The sequence below is a fragment of the Anser brachyrhynchus genome (assembly GCF_964034855.1).
Source record: "Anser brachyrhynchus genome assembly, chromosome: 2".
NCBI classification, from domain to species: Eukaryota; Metazoa; Chordata; class Aves; order Anseriformes; family Anatidae; genus Anser; species Anser brachyrhynchus.
This window is the reverse complement of record NC_137695.1, coordinates 146302553-146313277: the sequence shown is the minus strand read 5'-3', so window position 1 is coordinate 146313277 and position 10725 is coordinate 146302553. Positions and strand designations below refer to the sequence as shown.

Below are 10725 nucleotides of genomic sequence, written 5' to 3'. Positions count from 1 at the left end.
TCTTTGCTTTGCTTTACTTTTCTTTGCTTTGCTTTTCTTTGTTTTCCTTTTCTCTACTTTTCTTTCCTAAGTCTGCATTTTTAAATTCAGCAATGCCATTTCCAAGGCTGAAATGCAACCCGGAGGCCAGTTCAGACACGGTGTGATGCAGGCCAGTTGAATTGGCTGGTGGTTCTACTGTGGATGAGTTAAAGAAGGAATCACCCGAAGCAATGGTAGCTCTCAGAAGGGGGCCTGCCCTTCAACAGTTTAAAGCCTTTGAAGAGAGATTTCCTTTGAGCAATGTGAAGTCTTTGTGGTGATGGGAAACATACATTTATAATTACAGAAGAACACAGTGTACAGTAGGAATAGTATAAAAGCATGCGATTTACAGTGTCTAAGGAGAAGCTTTGATGTAGAGGGCCCCACTGACCTAGTTTGTTGCTGAAAGCCCTAGAAACATAAGGCCGACTGACTACAGTTATAGGGATGCAGGCTGTGAACAACATCCTTCTGCCTCTGCACTGCCACCCTGTACTAAATTAATATTCTGTTACAAAACTGTACAGAAATACTATCTGAATACAAACTGACTGCTTAAAAACATTAATAAATTTTGCTGTGCTCCTCTGGGAAAAAATGTGCTAAAAAAGAACCATTGTGAACCAGCATGCGGGCTGGGGAAAAGATTTATCTGGGAGGATTATTTATGGAAAAAATTGCTGAAAACTTCATAAAACTTCATGACAGGACAGCTACCACTTGGGGGGGGGGGGGGAGAAAAAAAAATGAACAAATTAAAGAAAGAAAGAAAGAAAGAAAGAAAGAAAGAAAGAAAGAAAGAAAGAAAGAAAGAAAGAAAGAAAGAGAAAAGAGAAAGAATACGGATATGCTAATCTCTGTTAAAAAGGAACAGAATACGAAATCAAGAAGTGATACTCATTCAAAATGGGTACAATATCAGGGTCTCTAAAAGGCTGTGTTCAACAGAAGCCTGCACACCATAGGAAGTGTGTATCATTACTTCCAAGGTATGCAATGCAATGAATAAATCTGATATGGGATCCAAGACTAGATATTAGATATCCCCCTCTGTAGGAAGAATAAGAATGGTAAAAGAGAATTGAAAAAAACACTGGCTACCATGTCCCCAACCATCCTCAAAACAGCCATGTAAATATGACAGTACCAGGGCTTCAGCAACATCCACCATGGGAAAATTTGAAATTCATGGTTTACCTGATAGATGTAGAAAAAAAACATGGGAAATTATACAGTTGAGAGAAAGAGAAGTGTTTCAAACTAGTCTCTAAGAAACAGATAATACTTTATATGTGAAAAATAATGTATTATTTATTCCATGGATTCAGGTTCAGATTTTTAGTGAATCTACTTTAGGTTTAGGTGCTAGTAGATTTGAATAGCTATATTCAGACCATTTCATTACTACTCGAGTTTCAGAAATGAATTTGGATGCTGAGTTGAGCTGAGGTGGGTATCCGGGGGTTTGGTTAGTGACCACATCTAAATAATATTATGCTGAGGTAGCACTGTCTGCTTTATAATCACTTTGCCTGTGGGAGAGGGCCAATCTGAGGGAGGTCACTGAAATTAAAATGGAAAAGTTAATTACATAAAAATAATATGGGTGTGTTGGGTGCTTTGATGGACAAGGATGATGTAGGAACAGAAAAATACAAATGTTCAGCAAGAGCTATTTATAAATCTTACCTAGTGGGAGTAATAGACAACAAAGGATAAATCAGTGGCTATTAAGCAATGCTTGTGCCAACAGAGAAACAAAGTTTTTCAGTTCAACCTGAGACGTAATGAACAGAAGGTACACAGTGTGGGATGTGAGAGGTTCTGGGGATCTCACTGCCTGTAATTCTGATGCTGGCTAGATCTCCTGTAGTCAACTAACCAGTCATTGACCTGATCCTAGAGCAGAATAAGCCTTAGGCTCTTCTAGGCTTGCAGACGGCATCCAAATATCACAGTGCCCCAACCACCCTCTGTGGTTTCACTGCAGTACCTTTGGTGCCTGCATGTTCTGCCTGTTCCACCACTATAATCCAGTCTTCAACAATTAAAAAAAAAAAAAAAAGGTAAAAATCATCTTTTCCAGACTAGTAAAATTTTATTTGGAACATGGTGGTCCCTTAGCTTTTGGCTTAACATACTGTAAATTGCAGTCTGTTTCAAAGTAGGAAGTCAGTCACCAGATTATCAATCTATGGCCATGACCCAGCTGCTTTGCCAATGTCCTTTCAGCTGCTCAGCCTACACCTATCCTTGCCTCCCTTTACCTTCAGCTAAGACCAAAGGAGTCCTTATCCTGCAGTCAATATCACCATTGTCACCATTCCCACCAAACATGTGCCATTCATTCCTAGTTTACAGTTGATATTTGTCCTGCCTATGTTAATAGTCATTCTTAACTCTGTAATTATTATGAAATGAGACAATTTAAAGATAGAGATACTAATGTAACTTTTGTAAGCATAAGAATAGACAAAAAGCACATTTTTCTGTCATATTTTCCTTCTTTAGAAGCCTACGCTGAATGGATCAGTTTAATTTGGAGTATGTGGAAGTCTAAGCTCTACTTTTTGACCATTGAATAAGCAAAGGGCATTAGAAGTCATCCACATTAAGTGAAATTTCATGTTATGATTCTTATTTTTAACTAAACAGGCTTTTTCCTTTCACAGACCCTTGGCAGATCTGAAGGTTGCCATCCTTGTGAGCCTTTAAAAGATACTGCCACTAGATACTTCAGGTTTCTTAACTCCCTTTTTAAATTCCAATCTTGGTCATTATACAACCAATTACCTCTATAATTCTAGGGAACAGCCTCTGTCTTTGTCAGTGGTATTGGACTGAAATAAAATGGTCATAATTACAGATAGAGATAAGATATCCTATAACTTGGCCTCAGAAACAGGTCTCAGCGGCTTTATGGCATTTGTGGACATACTCAAGGCCAAACTCACCTCCATTCAGATCCAAGTTTGAGATAAACTTTGCACGAGCAGGAAGCATGTGCATGCCCATACAACATCCAGCCCATCTGCCTTGGTGGCAGTATCAGGTAATTGATGCTGAACAAAGCCATCAGTCATAGGGGCCCTCACAGAGAGATCCAGGTGTTATACAAGGCATGGTCATGGTCTTGCTGGGCAGCATGAGGCTCTGTATCCCTAGAGGTGGCTATGCATCCCTAGAGGCATGTACTAATCTCTAGGGCCATGAGTAAGTTCTGGAGCAGGGTCAGAAATCACACTTGATTTCAGCTTATCTCATGGTCTGATCCACCTCTGGCTGTGTGCTCAGTGAAGTGCAAAGGACAATGCAGAGTATAAACCCACCAGCTGATTACACAGTCTGCCCTTCCCCTGCCAAAATACCTCATACTCTCACATATGAATTTGCCTTTGGCCATTCACCTCAGACCTAACATCTCAGTCTCCAGAAAAAAGCATACAATGTTAGGATTCAAGTCTTTCTTTGGAGAGTTCTGATTTTAAGCATGCATAATTACTTAATAAGCCTGTTTCTCCACAAACACAAAATTGCGTGTTACAGGAAACCATCAAACCAATTAAGAAAGATACAACATGGCTTGCACGCTGACTCAGCGGCAGGGAGAGTTGGAGGTGTGTGAATTGTTCAGAAATAGGTGTGAAGAGCATAATAGGCCTGAGCAAAGAAGAATCTAGCCTTTATAATAAAAGCTGGCCAATGCATGACACAAAGTCAATTTCAAGGAAACACCCTTTTAACAGTCAGTGATCCTATTGAGAAATAGCGTATCTGCCCATATATTTGGAACTGACTATTATGAAAGAGGCTACTGTCCTAAGGCCCAGAGTGAAGTGTTATTTTATATTGTGAGTTTTAACTCTACCATTTTATATAATATTTTTAGCAATGTGAAGTACTTAATCTTTATCACTAGGTATCAGAAATTCTCCAAGTGTGACACTATACAATCCTAATGGATTACAACACACCTTATGAGGCAAGTTTTACTTTCTCCATTTTATACTTAAGAAAGATGAAGCAGGAAAAGATAAGTGAGCTCCAAAATTTTGAGCTACTGTATCTGTAATATAGGATTTGTGGGTCACAAACTCAAGTAATTGAAAGGATGCTTTAAGAATACTTTATTTAAAAATATACATATGCATACATACACAGACAGACAGATATACATAGGTTATTATTCACAGCTAAAAGAAAAAGAACAATAACAACAAAACTCATCTGGACCAAAGTTTTCAAGTTGATCAGCAATACTGAGTGTCTCAGTTGAAGACTCCCAGTTTGACATCTCAAGCTGGTTGCTCAGAAGAGAAAGTCTAAAGATGCCTGAAACTACATAGCCAAAACACTGATGCACCCAAATCTTTTGAAAATCTGGGCATAAAAATAGCCCTTACATAAATCAACATAACTCTTGTTAGAGTTCCACTCTATTGACAAGTCCTACCTCTATTTACTTTCTATGCCCTATTAGTATAGGACTGCTTTCACCTCCTTTTGACTTCCATCCACACTTAATATTTTCTAGGCACCAGTGAGAATAGCACAAGACTGTACAGCTCTATACAAGGTACTTATTCAAGCATCGTCGATGAACAATGCAAAGTGCCTTCATCTTTGAACAGTTAAGGGCTGCATAGCCCTGAGTCTAATTTAGCCTCAGCACAGTGACATACTGCCTGGAATATATTGTTGTTGGGTCTAAAGCTAATGCACTGAGAGTTAACTTGACTGCATAGTACAAATGTACCCCATGTAGTTGTACTCATATGGTGCTGTTTGAGGCTATTAACTGCTTCTCTTTGGAGCCTGCTGGTGTGATCTAGGACTGCAACCGTCTGCAACTGCTGCTGAAGCAGGGTACAGAGAACATCTCCCATTCACAGTAATAAAATGTTTCTTCTCAAGAATTTGCTTCTTATAAAGTGAGGAGACAGGAGACCCGCTCCACTGTAGTTTTCTCTTTCTATATCTTTTCCCTTGGGGATTTACATAAGATTTTATGGAAGGATTTTAATTCTATTAGGATATTTTTCAGAGTTACCCTTAAGTAACCCTTTTGAGCTCATTCATGTTCTCTGTGGTAGGGTGTTCTGTAGCAATTATGGACATGCAGCAAACCAGTGAAGAGCTGAAAATAGAATGTACAAGTCTTTTTTCTCACTACAATTCAGAAGGGAGGTGACAAACTGCTCAATGGAGTCAGAAGAATCACTGTGGTTCCCCCAGCAAGCCAGGACAAGGGCTTACAATGCCATTGTGATAATGTCTAGAGGCCCCAAATAAAATCAAAGCCTTATTCTGTTGAGGCTGAACAGCTTCTGCTCTGAAGAATTTTTAATCCAAGAGTTGAATCCTGCACTCATAGAAATATTATTTTTATGTAAAAGTAAATAAATAAATAAATAAAAAGCCTCAAATAAACAAAATGAAGATGAAAAAGATATTTTTTCTATTATATTTTCCTATTATTTCTATTATTTGGGGATAGAAAACTAAAGTGAAAAAAGACTGGATAATTTGTTCAAGATATATAGGTCTTTTGTTGAAACCAAACGTTCTAGTCCAGTGTTGATTTACAAGACTAACCTTCCTCTCAGCTGCAGATTTTTGTGAACATTCAAACCTGTTCTTCTGTAAGAAGGTTGCTTGCTAGCCAGACTAATCACTAGAGCTGTCTCAGTTAAGAACTGCCTTGGGCATGCAGAGGCCTGTAGCACATTTCTACAATCTGGAGGTATCCATCCAGCTGCCAGTAAAACCATTCTGCATTCTTGTTAATATCATTTTTAGGTGCCTAAGCAGAGGTGCATAATTCAAGTAGCCACAGAAAACATTCATCAGACCATCTGCTCATACACATATTTCCTTACTTTCCCTTTTCTACTTGTATTTTAGTGCAATATTGTCCCACTCCATTACTTTTCCCAGCTATTTCCAAATAAGCCACCGAAGGCAGACCATCAACATTATCCTTCCAGCTATGTTCCTGTGCCTCCAAGTACATAATCTTGCCCCTGCATTACATACCTCATCCCAGCAACTTTGCATACGGTGTACCCATGCCTTCTGCTTCACTGAGTGGGATGCCAAGGCCCCACTGGGGATCCTGAGGAGTCACAAAGCCTCCGTGCTCATCACTTGTGTGCGCACATCACTTGTGTGTGTTTGGAGACTGTTGCTGGCAGCAGTCACTCACACTGACTGCTGGGCACAGACCCCAAGGGATAAACATCTACCAACAGCTGTTTATCCAAGATTAAGTTTTATCCAAGATTAGGCAGTGCTGCCGCTCCTGCAACATCTAAGTACCAAAATCCAGTGCTACACAGGCAGTGCCTGATGTTGGCAGGTTGTTACCGTTGTCAACAAAAGTTTATAAGCATCTCCTTCCATGCTTTGCCTCAGCATCTCCTTCCATGCTTTAACTCCTGGCAGCCTGCTGACCTGAAAATAAAGCTTTGCAAGCATGTTCTTCTGTGCAGTACCAGATAAACAGTGGTGCTGTGCACAGCACTGACTCTCAGAGTGTTGTTTGTTTTTCCAGTTAAACCAGTTACTTTTATACAACAGGCCTTAGATTGCTCCCAATTTGTGCCAATTGCATCTATACTGGGTTTTCTCAAGACTGAACCTAAACTAAACTGCTCTCCTACGAGGCATCCCCACATCCCGTCACAACATGCCTCACTAGTGCACACACCCCAGCCCACCCTTCTGTGTCAAACGTGTCCCAGTGTAAGGGCACTGACTCCCTTACCTGCCTCAACCCTGCCAGAGTCTGAGCCAAAGTCACTGTGTAGATGCCCCAAATACAAGAACAGAAAATGCTGAGGAACTGTTTGGTTCTTTCTTTTCTTGATCTTCTCTCCACATAGAGGTCCATCTCCAAAAGGAGGAAAGCTCTTACTGGTCATTCATGTCCTCTGCAATGGGCGTAGAAACATGCATCTCCTAAACTCTTGCCAGGTGCAGGCAAACTGCATGGTAGCCTGAAGAGCCCTGGAAGCCCTTCATTGTCCATTACTCTCTGTTATAGAGAGTTATATATTTCTTTACCCATTAGGTAGTTAAAAACCGCACTTACATACCTCTTTAAACCTTCTTATCTCTGGCCCAAACAAACCCAGATCCTCATATACCAGGTGCTTGCTTGTCTACAGTTCCTCATATGCTACATGTTCTGTCCTCTTATCACCTTGCTGGCCCTCCACTAGACTTATTTCAATTTGTCAGTCTTACACCTAGAGCCCAGAACTGGGCATAATTTTTGAAAGGCAGTCTTACAAGTGCTAAATAAAGAGGAAAAATCACCGCCTTCAACCTGTTGACTACAAGGTTGTGATACAGCCCAGTGTCCTTTTTGCCTATATCCATACATGAAGGCCACAGGTGTTGGTTCACATTCAAATTGCTGTTCAACAGTTGTCTTTTAGTCACAGAGAGACTCAGCAGCAACTTCCCAATGGCTTCTTTGCTTCTCCTGGATTCTCAGCAGTGTTCCAGACACATATCCCAGCAGCACAAGCCACGTGTCTTTTCACCTGAGCAATAAAGGTTTCATGTTGTTCAAGCCCAATGAGGATGCACCTATTTTTTTCTATAAGTTTTGCTGTTTGTATTCCCAGTAATTCATACATTTACTGGAAGATTGCTTAGAGTTATGAATGGATAAAATTAAATCTGATTTACCTTATTTAACTTTGGGTATTTTGGTTCTTGAAATGGTGATAAATAACTTCTATAATCACAGTATATTCATTGTGATTGAGGAAAAAAACAAACAAACAAACATTTTTTTAACGTATAAAATTAATTTTAAGAAGCCTTTTAGAGGCTTCTTTCTAAATCTCCCCAAATCCACAGAAGTGAGTATTAGATACACTGATCCATGTTCATAATTCTCAAAATTTACATGTTCTCAAAGTTTTGCTACACTGTCTGCTCTCTAATCATTGCTACAGCATAGGGGTTTCTAGGGATTCTGCCACTGTGTAGGTCTCTTTGTTCACTAGAACAAAAATTAGAAGTTTCTTTTATTTTTCTTTCTCTTGAGCATATGTGTGCTTCCTAAAGGCTTGTTTTCACTATGGAAATAAGCTGCATTTTCTTCCTCTAGAAAAAAAATAAAATAAACATGCCCAGAACAGATCTGAATTATGTGTTTCCCTTATAAAGGCAGAGTACTATATCCTTATACATATACATATATATATATCCTTATACAAAAAGAGAAAAAAAATATATTTGAAAAAATAAGTCATTTTAGTATTCCAGGAAGACTTAGAATATGCTAATAAGAATGATTCAGCTTAACAGAGTCGATGAAAACTTGACTTTGTTAAAGTTTGAGAAGAAGAACTACCAATGCTTATTTCAGGTATTAAAAAACTCAGGTTTCTTGTGCTGTTGTTCAAAATTAAGACACCCACTTACCTCAGTATTCAGTACCCAATAAGCTATGACTGCGTTACAGAATATTCTGCTAAAATCTTGCCTTGACCTTAAAATAGGCTTTAATTTTACCACTGCTCTGCTGCACAGTGCTTTCTTTTTGTAGTTTGGAGCATGCAAATGGTCTACATGTGATCTTTTTAGATAGCTAACTTCACTGATGTGATTCTGATAATCACAGAATTGAGGAATAATTGTACTTTTTTAGTATGTTTTGCATATTTAGGTCTGCAGATAGGCCCTAATCATACCTCACTGACAGACCTGGAGAGATATAACAATATTTCTAGTTACTGTGGAACTCATTGTAGTGCTGGGTTCTTAGTTGGTAAATCCTGTAAGAAAAGAAAAAAAGAAAAAGCAAACAAACAAACAAACAAAAAAAATCCAACTCTTTAATACATACACTCAGGATTGTACAAAAGTGATGAAAAATCATCATATGTAGCTAAAGATAGATGCTCAAGGCTATTGCTTTGATGAAAACATTTTTTTAGCAATATGTGAATTTTCTCTAGGTTGATCTCAATTCATTTATATATATGTGTATACACATATGTGTTTAGTAGTAATTTAACACAAGTTGAAATATTTCTGGAAAGCTTACTTTATGAGTTAATTTTCTCCTGATAAAGGGCTTTTTACCATTCTCTGTTCTTATAGAAAAGGGTCTAAAAGCTGTAATTGGATTTGACAGAATGGAAGGATTTGTAAGTAGAACAGGTGAAAACATAACTGGCAATAATTAAAAGCTAATTATCTGCAGCTATCAACTGGTCACCAGCTGTTCTGAACCATATAAAGAAACATACACTACAAGGAAAAACCATATGCTAGTGGGAGAAGTATTAGTAAAGGCTACTAAACTGGAAGAAGATACATAGGTGATTCAATTCTCTAATCCAAGCCTGATCCCAAATGTTCTCTTGTGAGTAGCTGTATTCTACAGACTCTCACGTTAGAAAAAAAGTGCTGATTCTTTTCCTAGATGCATGAGATTTCAACTATTGTGAGTTGTTAATGTTAGAAACGCTTATTTCTGATTTGCTCTGTTCTTCACTTTGGTAGAATTACTTACATTAGTAAGCTATTAATGTTATATTTCCTTGTTGTGCTTGGACTTAGCTGAGGAACAGAACTGGCAAATCAGCGGGGTTGTGAGAGGGGTCTGAAGGAGGTTTCTTTGTCTCACACCGGCAATAGAAAGAAAGCAAAGTGAATTTCCAAGTGCCTTCTCAGTTCCCTTCTTTTGTCTAGTTGCCTTTTATCCAACCTTAATTAATGTAATTGCTACAATTTCATAGTCCAGTGGAGACTAACTAATGATACTGGAGCTGAGTGTTCTGTTTCTGCAATAAATCAAGAATGCATTTAATATAACATAGCCTTATACTCTTCCCACCACATCAAATTAAAGAAGATAAATATTTCTTTTTCATAGCTTAGGGTCTGGTAGTTAGATCACTCCCCCATGAAGTGGGAAGGTCTGATACAATACTTACTTCTGCCTGGGGTGAGTTCAAATCCAATGCTTCAGCTATTTGAGAGTACCCAGTACTCAATCTTGGGACGTACAGTCTCTGCAGCTTCCACTGAATCTGTTCCTTAGTGTGTAAAACCAGCACAAGATTTATGGGGCCAGAAAAACAGAAGAGGGAACATAAACAAGTAGCTAGGAAAGCTTCCTATGATACAACTGGCCTGGAACTATTGTTCCAGAACTGTATCTATTAAGCTTTTTTTTTTTTCAAAATGAAACAAAGATATTATCCCAGCAGCGGAGACTGGCTAAGCTTCATATGATGAGGGAGCATAAATTTACACAGAAGTGGCCTGAAGAAGATGGGGAGCTGCTACAAGCAGAATAGTTTTCCCACCAGAAGACAACCACCATTTACACTGACGTGTGGCTCGTTGCAGCAATACCTGGGAAGAGGAACTGCTGGTGCTGCAGCGTGAACTTGTGTGTAAGGGGCCTAGAGCTGACCAGCCCACTACTACTCTTGGTTTCCCAAAATTGCACAAAGAAGGAAGGGAAGAAACTCAAGTGTTTTTTCTTAAGTACAATTGTCACACTTGCCCTGCCTAGTCACTGCCAATTGAAACAATAATCTGAGGACAAGCAAATGTAAGACAAATCTGTAAAAAGCTCAGCAGCTATCAGGAGAAATGGCTTTGATTGTGTATATTTTCGTTTTCAAGTCCATAGATATATCTGTAGTGGCATGTCCATGGTCTGGG

General features: G+C 38.9%; 1 long non-coding RNA gene across 1 annotated transcript; it reads left to right on the top strand.

Moving 5' to 3' along the window:
- Positions 1-9247: 9247 nt before the first annotated feature.
- Positions 9248-10487, top strand: LOC308191201. Its single transcript, XR_013947799.1, has 2 exons — positions 9248-9412; positions 10248-10487. It is a non-coding gene; the product is annotated as an uncharacterized lncRNA (long non-coding RNA).
- Positions 10488-10725: the final 238 nt, after the last annotated feature.